General features: G+C 38.2%; 1 pseudogene; it reads right to left on the bottom strand.

Moving 5' to 3' along the window:
- Positions 1 to 724: 724 nt before the first annotated feature.
- LOC119466952 lies at positions 725 to 853 on the bottom strand (annotated as a pseudogene).
- Between the last annotated feature and the right edge of the window lie 14,248 nt (positions 854 to 15,101).

Below are 15,101 nucleotides of genomic sequence, written 5' to 3'. Positions count from 1 at the left end.
GACATTCATTTCAACCTCTTTTATAAAATCACTAATCCATTCCTGAGAGCAGAGGTCCTGTGACTGAATCCTTCTTAAAAGTCTCCACCTCTTAACACCATCATCTTGAGATCTAAGTTCCAACGTATGCATTTTCGAGGAACACACATTCAAACCATAGCACCATGGAAGCAAATATTGTTCCGAGGTCTTAGAATAGTGATGTTGGGTTGAATTTCTGAACTCACAAAACTGCCATTATAAGTCTATTTTAGTGCCAATCTACATAAAAATAAAAATTTTAAGAATAAATTTTCCCTAGTGCCTTTTAATCATCAAAAATTAGGGAAAGATACATTATCTATTAGAGAGGAATGCACACTCCTAGTTTCTCTTGCTACCATATGAACTTTTCCAGAAAAAAAAACCTGTCCTCTCTTTGTTATCTATGATCCATGAAGAAGATTGCCTTGTCTAATATGCAAGTTTGAAAGAAAGGGATAAGATGCTTTGTCTCAACTCTCATTCTCTGCTTTGAAATCAGCATGACTGTTGGGATCATGAGCTCTGGTCTGCTCTGAGCCATCTGCCTTGTAGAGGACAGTAGCCATCCAGCTGGATTCAGACCTGGACCTATTGGGTGTGCCTGGATACACTCTAGACACACCAAAAATGTTTTAGCATATACCACCCACATAAAAGTTTTAAAAAATATATGTGTGAAACTCTGTGCAAATTTTTTTAAAGCCTACAGCACCTGGTGTTCCCAGGGAGTCTCCCATGCAAGTACTAACCAGGCCTAACCCTGTTTAGCTTCCGAGATTAGACGAGATCAGACAAGATCGGGGGCGTTCAGGGTGGTATGGCCATAGACACAGTTTTTGAAATTTTTATTCTATTTTATTTTTCAAAATTTCCAGTCATACTCTCTAGATAGATTTCACAACCCACTAATGGACCATGATTCAAAGTCTCAAAGCACATCCCAGATCCCCTCTGCCTTGCCCCATCATCTAAGGAGAATCTTCCTAATTCAAGTCTCTCCCACCCCACACCTGATAGTTCCAGAATCTAGGTTTCCTCCCCATCACCACCTCTGGAACATTGGCACATGTTCTAATAATTTCTCATTTCTCATCAGGACTATTGGAGTAGTACAAATAGGAGTAATATAACAGTAATAATAGTAAATCTAGAACCTATATTCATTAAGAGCCTACTGCATACCAGAGGCTGTTCTTGGAGCTCTCCATGTAGCAACATCTTATTCAATCCAAACAACAACCTAGAGTATTCTCTCCACACGGGTCCTCTTGCCTCTAGACATGCTGACTCTTTCCTCCGTCTATGCTCCCTCCATACTACTTTCAGTGTGATTCTAAAATGCAAGTGGGATCACATCATTCTAATTTTTGATATGATCAGTATGACAAGCTCCTTAGCGAAAACAGCAGTCCCATCAGGACTTGCCCCTAGACTTACCTAGCAGCATTCCACTAGCAGCTTCAGCTCGGAATGCTCCCCATCCCCTGTCTGTGCCCTGCACTACTTTGATGCCTTGAGGGCTCCTTACTCCAGATTCAGCCATCCTCTGTGTTCCCCGGGACTCCGGTTTATATCTCTCACTGATCATTTCTTTTGTTGTAGTAGGTTATTTACGTGCCTGTCTCTCCCACTGGACTACAAGCCCCTGGAGGGTCAGCACTGCCACTGTTTTATGTTTGCATTTCTGTTTTCATTGTTATTCTGGTAGCTATCTAACCACATCATGCCAGAGACACTGTGTTAGTCTTCTTTTTCTTCCCGACACTAATGTTACTTGAATAATATTTAGCCTGCAGTTGCCAAATGTATTGATTATGTTCTATTTCTGCTCAAACAATAGCTCCCCATTACTTGTCCCATTATATCCAAATTTCCTGGAATGCATTTTAGAGACCTTTATAATTGGGTCACTCTACAAATATAACCTTATTCCTCACTTCAGTAGGCCTAAAAATTCTCAGCTTTCACCTTTATGGATTTATTATACTCAGTGATAACAATGTTCTGTGATGTGGTCATTTGTAAGTTGTTGGAGGTAGAATCTTCAAAACTAAGGGGCCACTTGAGAACAAAAGGCTTACCACTGAGTGAACCTAGCCAACTGCCCAACATCCATGTAAATGTCTTTGTTCAATATTATGAAAAAAGTAACTCTAACTCTACCTAGAATCATGAATATAGGAATGAGATGAGATGATTAAATATTTTTAATTATATGTTACTTTATTTCATGGAGTAAACAATATGCTATGATGGCACACTTAAATTTGAGTCTATTCAAGACTTGGCATATATCACCCTCTTAACGCATTATCAGTGCAGTTGCTTCTCAGAGTCCTAAACTGTTATTTTGTTGTTGTTAACATTGCCTACAGAGCCCAGATTCCTTGCATGTAATTTTCCCTCTATGTTCTTGTCAAATGAATGAATGAGTCAATTGATAAGAGGACAAAATGGAACTCAAATAATTTAAACTTAAGACATGATGCATTTAACAGCTGTTTACAAACATAGGTAATGACTGAAACTGTCTATTAGATCCAGAAGACATAAATGTGTGGGAGAGAAGCAAATAATAACAATAATAATAAGTAATGCCATGAACGTGCTAGAGTAAGGGTTTCTAGAAAGGTAGACAGAAATAATGCTGAGGAAAATGCAAATATTTCACTTCAGAGTTATAAGAAGGGCTTCTTTCATTTTATTATTTCTCAAGTAATATGAAGTTAAATAATTAAATTATTACACAATATAAACAATTGATGATACAATCTTAGCATTTCTTCTCATCCTTGATAATGGCTTTATTTGATATTGAAATCAGACTTCCTACTTACCACATCAAGTCTAGCCTATTTTGCTTGACTTTCAAGGTCTTCTAAAATATGGACCAACCTGATGTTCCCAAACCTATTCCCTTTTCCTACTCACCTGAGTGCCTGGTACTCCAGTCTAGTCAAGGAGTATCCTTAGTGTCTGCCAAACTGCCCCGTTGGTTAGTGTTCCCCTTGCAAAAGACAAATGTATGCATTCCATATTATGCCTAGTACAGCCATGGACACATAGCAGGAATTCAACAAATAGCTGAAGTTTAGCCAGCAAAATAAGTTGACAAGTATTGAAAAATCTGTACTATTTGTTGAGAACTTGTTAGGTATGGTTGAGGATTCAAACGTAGTCTACATAGACTCTTTTCTCAAGAAGTGAGTTATTTGTCTTAAAGCAATGAACAGTAAAATGCAAAACAACACATAAATAGGTGCTAGATATCATCATACAATTTTTTTTTTGCAATTTTTATGGTCCTTGGTTTCATATCAGAAGATTATTCCTTCTTCAGGAACAGCATCACAATTATTGTATGTACCCACCAGTATTTAGGTCCACATAATTACACACATAATTGAATAATGTTGTGCAGGCCAATTATGCATTAGGAATTTGAAAAGTGGTGAAATTGGGGGGACGGGCAAGATGGCCGACTAGAAGCAGCAGCGATTAGAGGTTCCCATCAAAAAGATCCAAAACAGCTTGTGAAATCTTCACTGGTAACCAAAGTATCCAGGTTTTGTCATCAGGACTGAATAGACAGCTAGTGTGACCCACAAAGAGGAAGGAAGAGCAGTGTGGAGTGGCAGCCCACCTAAGAGCCACACGGGGTGAGGGATTCCCCCAATCCCAGCCAAGGAAGGTGGTGAGTGAGCGTGCTACCCAGCCTGGAAAACAGTGCTTTTTCCATGGAACTGTACAACCTGTTAAATTATCTCTTGATCCAGGTGGATCTCTAGATCCTATTTATGTGTTGTTTTGCATTTTACTGTTTATTGCTTTAAGAAAAATAACTCACTTCTTGAGGAAAAATTCTATGTAATATACATTTGAATCCTCAACCATACCTAGCAAGTTCTCAACAAACAGTACAGATTTTTCAATACTTGTCAACTTTTTTGCTGGCTGAACTTCAACTGAGAGATCCCACTTGGGAGCCAATGCCATGAGGTCCTTGGGCCCTAACCATGGAGTCACATAGATTCTCAACACCCACTCAGCTAGAATTGGCCTAAGTCTACCAAGCTCCCAGAGGAGGGGCACCATAACTATTGCTGCAGGTGCCTGTGGTCTAAGCCATCTGAGCTCCTTGTTGGAGGGGGCAGCAGTCAACACTGAGGCTGCAGGGCTTCCCTGCAGGAACTCCATCTCCAGCTGGGGGCTCAGGGACAGAACTCTAATCTTGGTGGGCCTGAGCCCCTGGGGGAGGGCTGACCATAGTCTCCATGGACCAGCAGACTTAGTCTTTTCTCTTGCTAGCTCTGGTGAATCAGGACAGCCCAGAGGAGTAGGTTTTCCCACAGGGCAGCATACCCCTTCCACCAAGGGACAGCCAAAATGCCTCATTTGAAGTGCCACACAACTGGGTGAGACCCCCTAACAGGGGTTGTCAGGCATTCTATAGAGGAGCGTTTCTGCTGGCATCAGCTCAGTGCCCCTCAAGGTCAGAAATCCCAGCATGAAAAACAGGCACCCATCTTTGCTGTCCTTCACCCTCCTCGAGCGACATCTTCAGGCATAGGAGTGAACCAGATGAATAAGGTCTGAAGTAAACCCCCAGCAAACCACAGCAGTCCTACAGAAGAGGTACCTGACCAATGTAAGAAAAACAAAGGAACAGAAAGCAACAACAGCATCAACAAAAATGTCCCCACAAAAACCTCATCCTGTCAGCAGCCTCAAAGATAGAAACTAGACAAACTCATGAAGATGAGAAAGAGTCAGTGAAAAAATGCCAAAAACCCAAAAGGCCAGAGTGTCTCTTCTCTTCCAAATGATCACAACAACTTTCCAGCAAGGGCACAAAACTGGATGGAGGATGAGATGGATGAATCGACAGCAGTAGGCTTCTGAAGGTGAGTAATAACAAACTCTGCTGAGCTAAAGGAACATGTTCTAATCCAACACAAAGAAGCTAAGAAACTTGATCAAGTTTAGAGGAGCAGCTAACTAGAATAACCAGTCTAGAGATGAACATAAATGACCCGGTGGAGCTGTAAAATGCAGCACAAGAACTTGATGATGTATATACAAGTATTAATAGCCAAGAACTTTGTGATGTATACACAAGTATTAATAGCCAAATCAATCAAGCAGAAGAAAGAATATCAGAGGTGGAAGGCTGTCTTGCTGAAATAAGACAGGTGTACAAAATTAGAGAAAAAAGAATGAACAAGAATGAACAAAACCTCTGAGAAATATGGGACTATGTAAAAAGAATGAACCTGTGACTGATTGGAGTACCTGACACAGATGGGGAGAACAGAACCAAGTTGGAAAACACGCTTCAGGATATTATTCAGGAGAAGTTCCCCGACCTAGCAAAAGAAGCCAACATTCAAATTCAGGAAATACAGACACCACTAAGATACTCCACAAGAAGATCAACCCCAAGAAACATAATCATCAGATTCTCCAAGGTCAAAATGAAGGAAAAATGTTAGAGAGAAAGGCCAGGTCACCTACAAAGAGAAGCCAATCAAACTAACAGCTTATTTCTCAGCAGAAACCCTGCAAGCCAAAAGAGAGTGGGAGCCAATATTCAACGTTCTTAAAGAAAAGAATTTTCAACCCAGAATTTCATAGCAGGTCAAACTAAGCTTCATAAGCAAAAGAGAAATAAAATCCTTTTCAGACAAGAAAATGCTGAGGGAATTTGTCCTCCCTTGCAAGAGCTCCTGAGGAAGCACTAAATATGGAAAGGAATACCAGTAGCAGCCACTGCAAAGCACATGAAAATATAAAGACCAATGACACTATGAAGAAATGGCATCAACTAGTATACAAAATAACCAGCTAGTATCACGATAACAGGATCAAATTCACACCTAACAATATTAACCCTAAATGCAAATGAGCTAAATGCCCCAATCAAAAGACAGAGACTGGCAAATTGAATAAAGAAAGTCAAGACCCATTGGTGTGCTATATTCAGGAGACCAACTTCATGTGCAAAGACACGTATGGACTCAAAATGAAGGGATGAAGGAAAATTTACCAAACAAATGGAAAACAAAAAAAAGTAGGGGTTGCAATCCCAGTCTTTAACAAAACAGACTTTAAACTAACAAAGATCCAAAAAGACAAAGAAAGGCTTTACATAATGGTAAAGGGATCAATTAAACAAGAAGAGCTAACTATCCTAAATATATAGGCACCCAATACAGGAGCACCTAGATTCATAAAACAAGTTCTTAGAGACCTACAAAGAGATTTAGACTCCCACACAATAATAATGTGAGACTTTAACACCCCACTGTCAATATTAGACAGATCAATAAGACCGAAAATTAGCAAGGATATTCAGGACTTGAACTCAGCTCTGGAGTAAGTGAACCTAATAGACATCTACAGAACCCTCCAACACAAAACAACAGAATGTACATTCTTCTCAGTGCCACGTGGCACTTACTCTAAAATCAACCACATAATTGGAAGTAAAACACTCCTCAGCAAATGCAAAAGAACTGAAATCATAACAGTCTCTCAGACCACAGTGCAATCAAATTAGAACTCAGGATTGAGAAACTCACTCAAAAATCACAAAACTACATGGGAGTTGAACAATCTGCTCCTGAATGACTCCTGAGTAAATAACAAAATTAAGGCAGAAATCAAGAAGTTCTGTGAGGCCAATGAGAAAAAAGAGACAACATGCCAGAATCTCTGGGAGACACCTAAAGCAGTGTTAAGAGAGAAAGTTATAGCACTATCCACAATAGCAAAGACATGAAACCAGCCCAAATGCCCATCAATCATAGACTGGATAAAGAAAATTTGGAACATGTACACCATGGAATACTATGCAGCCACAAAAAAGAAATATGTCCTTTCCAGGGACATAGGTGAAGTTGGAAGTCATCATCCTCAGCAAATTAACAGAAGAACAAGAAACAAAACACTGCATGTTATCATTCATAAGTGGAAGTTGAACAATAAGGACACATGGTCACAGGAAGGGGAACAACACACACCAGAGCCTGGTGGGGGAAGGGTGAGGGGAGAGGGAGAATCAAGACAAATAGCTAATACATATGGGGCTGAAAACCTAGGTGGCAAGTTGATAGGTGCAGCAAACCACCATGGCACACATATACCTATGTAACAAACCTGCACATTCTGCACATGTACCCCAGAACTTAAAGTTAAAAAATAAATAAATAAAATATAAACACTTTAAAAATGTAAAATATTTTTTTAAAAAGAGTGATGAAATCAACTTTGGAAGAGATTTGTCAAAAATTTTTAATACAGGTTTTAATTTAGCTTAAGCCACATATTAACATATGAAGGGAACAGTGCAACATGGTAGAGTAGCAAAGACGTTGGCTTTGAAGTCAGAATATACACACTTAAGAGTTGGTTCTGGCCAGGCACAGTGGCTTACGCCTGTAGCCCCAACACTTTGGAAGGTCGAGGCAGGTGGAGTGCCTGAGGTCAGAAGTTTGAGATCAGCCTGGCCAATGTGTGAAACCCCTTCTCTACTAAAAATGCAAAAATTAGCTGGGCGAGGTGGTGGGCGCCTGTAATCCCAGCTACTCAGGAGGCTGAGGTAGGAGAATTACTTGAACCTGGGAAGCAGAGGTTGCAGTGAGCCAAGATTGTGCCATTGCACTCCAGCCTGGGCAACAGTGAGATTCCGTCTCAAAAAAAAAAAAAAAAAAAGCGTTGGTTCTACTAATTGCTGGATAAGTAACCTTGTTAAGTCACTTAAGCTGAGACTTAGCTTCCATACTTTTGAAATAGCACTAAAGATAGCTTCTCTTCCTCCTGTCTCACAGGGATGTCTAATCAGCAAATTAAGTAATATGGGATGGAGAGAAAGTTTTGTAAGCATAATAGTACACCGGTATATGTTATCATATTATTAGCTATTATTTAAACTCTTTAGCTACTAGATGAGAATACAAACTTGTTAGAAAATATTCAAGAAGAGTCAATTATCAACAATACAATATCAGCTTAAAGGACATGAATGCTTTTTCAAAGGAATCATACTGACTCAGAAATATTTAATTCATGTATTAAATCTTTAATGACACAGGTGAATTTTGGGAGGAGCTCATTAAGTTACTAGTGGCACCAAGCTGAATTATCTTCTCCAAGCTTAGCAACTTAGAGAAGATAATTATACTTTTAATGATCTTGAAAAATAAACAGAATTAATGGAAATAAAAATTTAATCAGTACAAGTAAAGAAACGAAAAGCAAATCATACAAAAATGATGTTAAAGATATAGTTACAGGCAAATACAGCATAAAACAAAAGATAGAATTTCAGAGGATCATACATGAGTCACTAATGCCATGTTAATGTTTTAAAATGTGTTGATAATAAAGTGAAATAGAATTCTAGCAAGTGGGAGTTACTAGACCGTCTTCCCACCATCCTTAGGATTTTATCATTTTGAAAAAAAAACACAAAAACTTATCAAACACCTACTGCATTTGAGGCACAGTCATAGAGAAATGTGTCTGATCTGAGACCTTAAAAATGAAGTATGGGCTCCCTGGATGGGATCCCAAGAGAAGAGGAAAAATGATTCATAGTTTGCAAAATAAGATCTCTGAGTAAAAGTTAAAAGGATTAGGTTTATTTAGAGTGGAGCAAGGGAAAGCAGGGTTGTGGAGGTTGGGTGAGATTAGCAAGTATCTAAAATTACAAGAAAGAACGTAAAGATAGAATAAGAGAAAATGCATGCATCTGCCAGGAAGTTTGTCTTGGACAACATCAAGAAGCTGCCTGCCTGAGCATTGTGAGAGTAGCACCATTTTGCCAAAGAAAGGCTTCTTGTTACCAGTGTCCTGGACAACCACGTGTTCAGTAAGTGTCATTTCACGTGGATAACAGTTAAGTTTATATTTACTGAAATTTTTTGTTGAACTTTAATTTTTCCCAACTCAATTTATGAATGCTTTAGTGCTGTCAATGTCTTTATGTCTTCTGAGTTTTCCACAATCTATTCCATTATCCAAGCCAGAGGCCTAGGAGTCATTCTTGATTTCTTCCTTTCATTTTCCTCCTAATGTTCAATTAAGCATGAAGCTTATTTTTGATTACCTTCTAAATTCCTCTTAGAAGCTTTTGTCTGCTGGGTGTGATGGCTCACACTTGTAATCCCACCACTTTGGGAGGCCGAGGCAGGAGGATCCCCTGAGGTCAGGAGTTCGAGACCAGCCTGACCAACATGGTGAAACCCCGTCTCTACTAAATATACAAAAATTAGCGAGGCATGGTGGCACATGCCTGTAATCCCAGCTGCTCAGGAGGCTGAGGCAGGAGAAGCCCTTGAATCCAGGAGGCAGAGGTTGCAGTGAGCCAAGATCATGCCATTGCACTCCAGCCTGGGCCACCAGTGAGAGTCAGAGTGAGACTCTGTCTCAAAAAAAAAAAAAAAAAAAAAGCTTTTATCTTCCCTCCAGCACAGAGAGATCGTAATTCTTCTTATTGGCTCTTACCTGGACCATTGCAACTACTTTTTAATTGGTATGTGCGCCTGGAGTTCTGGCCCTCCCAAACTTTTCTTCCAACTACACACCCAGTGATGTGTCAAAACTGTAATTCTCTGCTAAACTGAGTTACTAAACAGTCATTCCACAGTGTTCCAGACAGTGTTATTCTGAGACACATTTATGAAACAACTGGATGCTTGGCACAGGTGTAAAAAAAAAAACTGTCTAATTTGAGGCCTAGACCCAGATAAGGCCTTTCTAGGTGGATTCCAAAAGAAGCTCCCTATCACCAACAAAATTAAATCCAATCTTCTTAATGTTCAAGATTCCCCTTGATCTGGCCCTTCCCAGCACTCTGCAATTGTTTCCTCTCTTTCTCACACTTACACTCCAGCATGTTTTTCCCCTGCTACTTTTGTTTCTGTAGCCGCCCAGCCTAAAAGGCTCTTTCTCTATTCTTTGCTCAGCCTGCTCCTTGGGATCCTTAATAGTCTCTGTCTGAAACGTCTTCTGGCCCTCTGAATTAAGATACCCTATCAGGGTTCTACTGCTCATGGGTCTCTGTCTCCTAATTACCTGTTAGGGTGATCTTCTCCCATAATGAGTGAGTCCCTTGAGGAAAGGCCTTGTGTGTATTCCTTGAATCTCCTAAGCCCTTCTCAGAGCACCTGGTAAAGTGGATGTTGAATGAATTTTTAAGGATTTCTAAAAATGGAAGGAATGAAAGAATGAAACTATCATCAGTTCTTTTGCAAAACTTTACCAAATAATTTATATTCTAGCAGAAACACATAGTACCTTCATGTAGGTATGAAGCCTTGATTTAACTGCATATATCTGGTAAGTTACATTAAATATTTCTTTTCCTTTTCACCAGTCTAAATGGAGTTAGAATAAATGGCTGAGAACACAACAGATACCATTCTTCAATGCAAAAACAAGACAAAGCACAAAATAAAATGACTACGGTGAGACGTTTTATTCATCTTAGTTGAAAAACTTAGAATTGAAACTGGAGAAATATTAGAAATTGTACAAAATTAAAGTAAAATGGATTCTTTTAATAGGAATAAACTTAGTGGAAGTTCATTTTTTTTGCTACAAAATGGCAAGGTCTTGCATCACTTGACCTCTACTTACCTCTTTACCCTTAACATTACCTTGCTCTACTTTCCCTGGGACTGCCAAGAACGATACGGAGGTCATGCATTAGAGCGCTCAGTCAAGGAGGAGATGGGGCCGAAATGCAGTCCACATGCCATTCAATAATCCATGTGTCCTGGTGCAGTCTACACCCAGTTTGAGAAAAAGGTGTACAGAGTCACTGAGTAGGCAAGCTGGGCTCTGACTCACTTGACCTCCTGTCCTGATGCCCTATGGACCTTCCCTCGGTGTCACCACAAAGCCTTTCATGTATGCCTGTACCTCTCCCTGGGATTCTCCTTGTTCTCTTTAGCTCATTGTTCATACTTCAATTTGAGCCCCGTTTCATCGGGGAAGTCTAACCTCTACGACTAACTAGGACAATGCTCCTATAGTTGGTAAGCTTTCATCAAACCATAAACTTCTCTGTCATGTTTCCAGGTTAATGATTGCACAATCACCAAATTGATGGCTCTCCCACTATATTGCAAGCTCTACGAAGACAAGGATGGAGTCCATTTTTACTACTACTGTACCCCCAGAACACATGGTGTATGTTTAATAAATGATCATGGAATTAACAAAGTAATTCATACAGAGCACATGGGGCACATAAATTTTGTTGAATGATTGAATTTCTGTATTTCACTCCTAAGTGATTTAGCTGATATTAAAAATAAAGTATTAAAAATCAAGTATGACATTCTAATTCCTCTACACATTTTGGACATGACTGGCTTGTGATTTGGTTTGTTTCATCATTTCATAAATATAAAGTATATTCAGCTTCAAGGTTTAGTGTTAGGGGAATAAATCCATACTTGATTTTAGCATCTTAAAGGTCAGAAACACAAAGTTTAGTTAGTTTAATCATCTGTCAAATCAGCAAAAGTTTAATGCTTTTATATACATGCTTTCCATACAATTTGCTGGAATAAAAAATGTAATGCTTTATTAAATAGTGAAAATAATATGAACTTTCAATAATGCAGACAGGCTGATTATGACTGTAAACCACATGCTTATATACTTTGGACTTTTACAGCTTTTAATTTATCAAAGGAAATAATTAGCACACTTTGTGGCAGCTAGTGATGGAATTTATTCATTTGGAAGGCCATGGGTTTCCTGTCATTAAAACTACATCATGTCCTTCCTCTTCTATTAAACTTCCACTAAGGGCAGTAAGAAGTCACTAAAAGGAAATGAAGAGTTTTTTTGGCAATGTTTTTGTACAATGATTTAATACTCTTAAAAGATAACAAACCCATAGTGTATGCCAACAAGTATGTTATATAAGATGAGGGGCCCAATTACCACATTATTTCCTTTATTTGAAGTTTCATCTGAGACTCAATTAACTGTGATTTGCAAACTCTTGTCAATAAATTCAGTTTCTTTTTACAGGTTAATGCATTTTTTCGTTTTCATTAGTAATGTTTCACTCCAGCAAAGGAATAGATTTAGATTCCATAACCACTGCATATAGCTTCATATATCAAGGGATATTACTTTCTTCTCCACATGATCAATGGCATCTCATTAGCCAGAGAATCACTGCAGTTAAAGCTCACACGTTTTTTTTCTCACTGAAAGGATTTTCAGTGAGATTAATTATTAATTCTTATCTTTCTTCTGCTGAGATAGTACTAAGGTTTGATCTCCACTTTGTTCCAAATATTAGAACCATAGCTGTTAATAAATGTTCTCTAGTTTGGGAAGGTTTAAATGAAGTGCTTGTTTTCCTGAGACTTAAAATGGGCCTGACAGGGAGGTAGAATTAGCCTCTCACCCCCAGAAGTGGGTGGTCCTTTAAAGCTATACTCAAGGTACAGTTGGTAAAGGTTTAAGTCCCCATTGTCTGACAAAGTCCGTGCAGGTGAAGGAAACTTCACATAGTACATGAAGGGTCTGTTTGGCTTGACTATAAACGAGCAGTTGGCAAAACTGCTTCAGACAAGTTCATAAAGTCCTTTTGCCTGGTTCATGCTAAGAAACAAAACTGCCCTTAGTTCTTAACATCACTGAAATGGATAAAACCACCACACCCTGAAAACTGTTAATTCTTAAGCAAAAGAAAAAAAACCACACTTCAAATTTTCTCCCACTCTTTAGGCTATCCCATTACAATTTTATCTGAACAAGAACAATGTCTTTGTAGTTATTAATAGTACATCAATTTATTTTAGACTAATTGTAGATTTACAGAAGTGCTGTAAACAGAGTACATAGAGTTCCTTTCACCAACTTCCTTCCATTTTTAACATCTTACATTACTACAGTGCATTTGCATAACTAGGAAATTGACATTTAGTATGTCAATTTTAGGAAATAATAAATTAAAATAAATTTTGTAATGTTTGTAAGTTGCTTTTAAAAAAATAGCATTGCATCAGTACAGAGGATACTTTACTGAACTTCTAAGGATAAGTCAATTTTAACAGTTTTCTCTGAGCCACTTATACAAGGTACTGATACTGCTGCTGAGTTTGTAAATTAAGATGTAAGATCAGAGCTTGGTTAGATTGTCATATTGTCTCCTTTAATTTGGAAAAGCAGAAAGAGGCTAGAGAGAGACTCATAAAACAGGCTTTACGACTCTCTTCAAGACAGATATAGAAGTCCATGCTCCAATCCATTCTCCCAACTTCTGCAATTACATTTCCGCAGGAAGAAAGAAAAGAAATTAGAAACAGGATAATGTAGTCTTAAATCACCATTTTTAGCCTTTGCCTTCTTGTGCGAGCTCTGAATTTTTATAACATGTCCCTCATATTGTATAGTGTGACACAACGAAAAACACAACTTGACCCTTCCCCAATAAAAAATAATTTTGTCTGACGTCCTATAAAGCCTATGCATGAGTCTATCCTAAGCTCCCGTGTCTCCTCCAATTGGCAAAAGAAAAACATAGTAAACATGTACAGTAAAGCTAAAGATCTCTTTCAATATAGTCTACGAAAAGCTAATCATCAAACATTTCTGGCTGGGTGTCAAGTCCTAATACTGAACCAATTGAAAATGTGGAACACTGGGACATTAGAGATGGTCTTGATTTGTTTCAGTTGTCTCAGGATTCTAAGTGGTGTAAGAATTAGAGTATTCGAACTGAAATATTCTTATTAGAATAAGAACATAATGTGATCAAGTCTTCAGACCAAATCAGAGCTGCACTAGCAACAGCCTGCTTCTAACAGAAAGCTATGTATCTTGACGTCACTAGAAGTGGATGTTGGGTGTAACACATTACAGTGTTTTTCCCCAGAAAGCACAGAATAGCCACAAGCTTTCACCATCAACCCTTATCTTGGGCATCAGCAGCGCCAAAGAAGCTGGCCCTACGTGTCTGAATGCACGTGGGAGGAGACACACAATCTCTACTCCCACTGACTTTGATAAGACAAGTCCTGATGAGATCACGAGTTAGGAGGATTCATGACTCACAGCTAGTTTAGCACATATGCAGCTTCTCCAAGTATTTGCACTCTATAATGCCAACAAATGAATACAAAGCTAACATGAACACAAGCATACAATGTGACTATTTTTCATAAAATATTTCATAGCAGTTTGGCACACAATATCCTGAGGTCTGCAAAATTTAATGAAAGTCAAAGATAATAGGCCAGGGTATTTTGCACCTTGTTTCCAAGTCCATTTCTAAGGTCGGAAAGAGGGATTTTGCCCTTCAAAATGAAGAGAAATAATTATGTATTCTGTGATATAATTAAATGCTACTTCTAATTGCCATGTGAATGTCTCTACCTAATGTAACAAACAAAGGCACCAATATGATATGCTTTAAATGAAGACTTTAAATACAAGGAAATGCCACAATCTGTATTTTGTTCATGAGTTCAAATTATTAAGTTAATCATAATTAAATAAATATGTAATTATTTTATAATTAAAACAGAACATTAATCAAAGGTCGGAAATTTGGATTTTAACCTACCTCTGCTATTCTAGATGTAAGTCTTAAATGCATTCCCAAATGCTCTAGGACACAGTTTTCTTCGCTGACAGAGAGATAGATGAAGAGAGAGGAAGAGACAGAGAGAGATATTAACAATAGCTACTTTACATTGCTGGAATTAAACCTAAATTTTCACCATCTGTATACACTGAAATCAGATACTCTGTAGCTAATCCAGGGACACAAACAAACATATAAAAATTAATTTTTTACTTCCATCAAAAGAAATAAATTAAGAAACCAAATCTAGTTTGGTCTACACCAAAGCGTAAGGAAATAGAAATGCAGGTTTCATAAGCATTTTAGTCTTACATAATAATACAATATGTAAGTAATTCTCTAATAAAAATTGATCAGTCTTTTTCTGAACTATGAAATACTGACATTTGCTGTCTCTGAATACTCATGCATAGAACTGTTTTTAAAACTTGTAAAATATTTAAAAAATGGAATTTAA

Source organism: Cebus imitator, unplaced genomic scaffold, assembly GCF_001604975.1.
Source record: "Cebus imitator isolate Cc_AM_T3 unplaced genomic scaffold, Cebus_imitator-1.0 Scaffold243, whole genome shotgun sequence".
Taxonomy (NCBI): Eukaryota; Metazoa; Chordata; class Mammalia; order Primates; family Cebidae; genus Cebus; species Cebus imitator.
The sequence above is the reverse complement of the archived record's forward strand: the minus strand, read 5'-3'. Positions and strand labels throughout refer to the sequence as shown.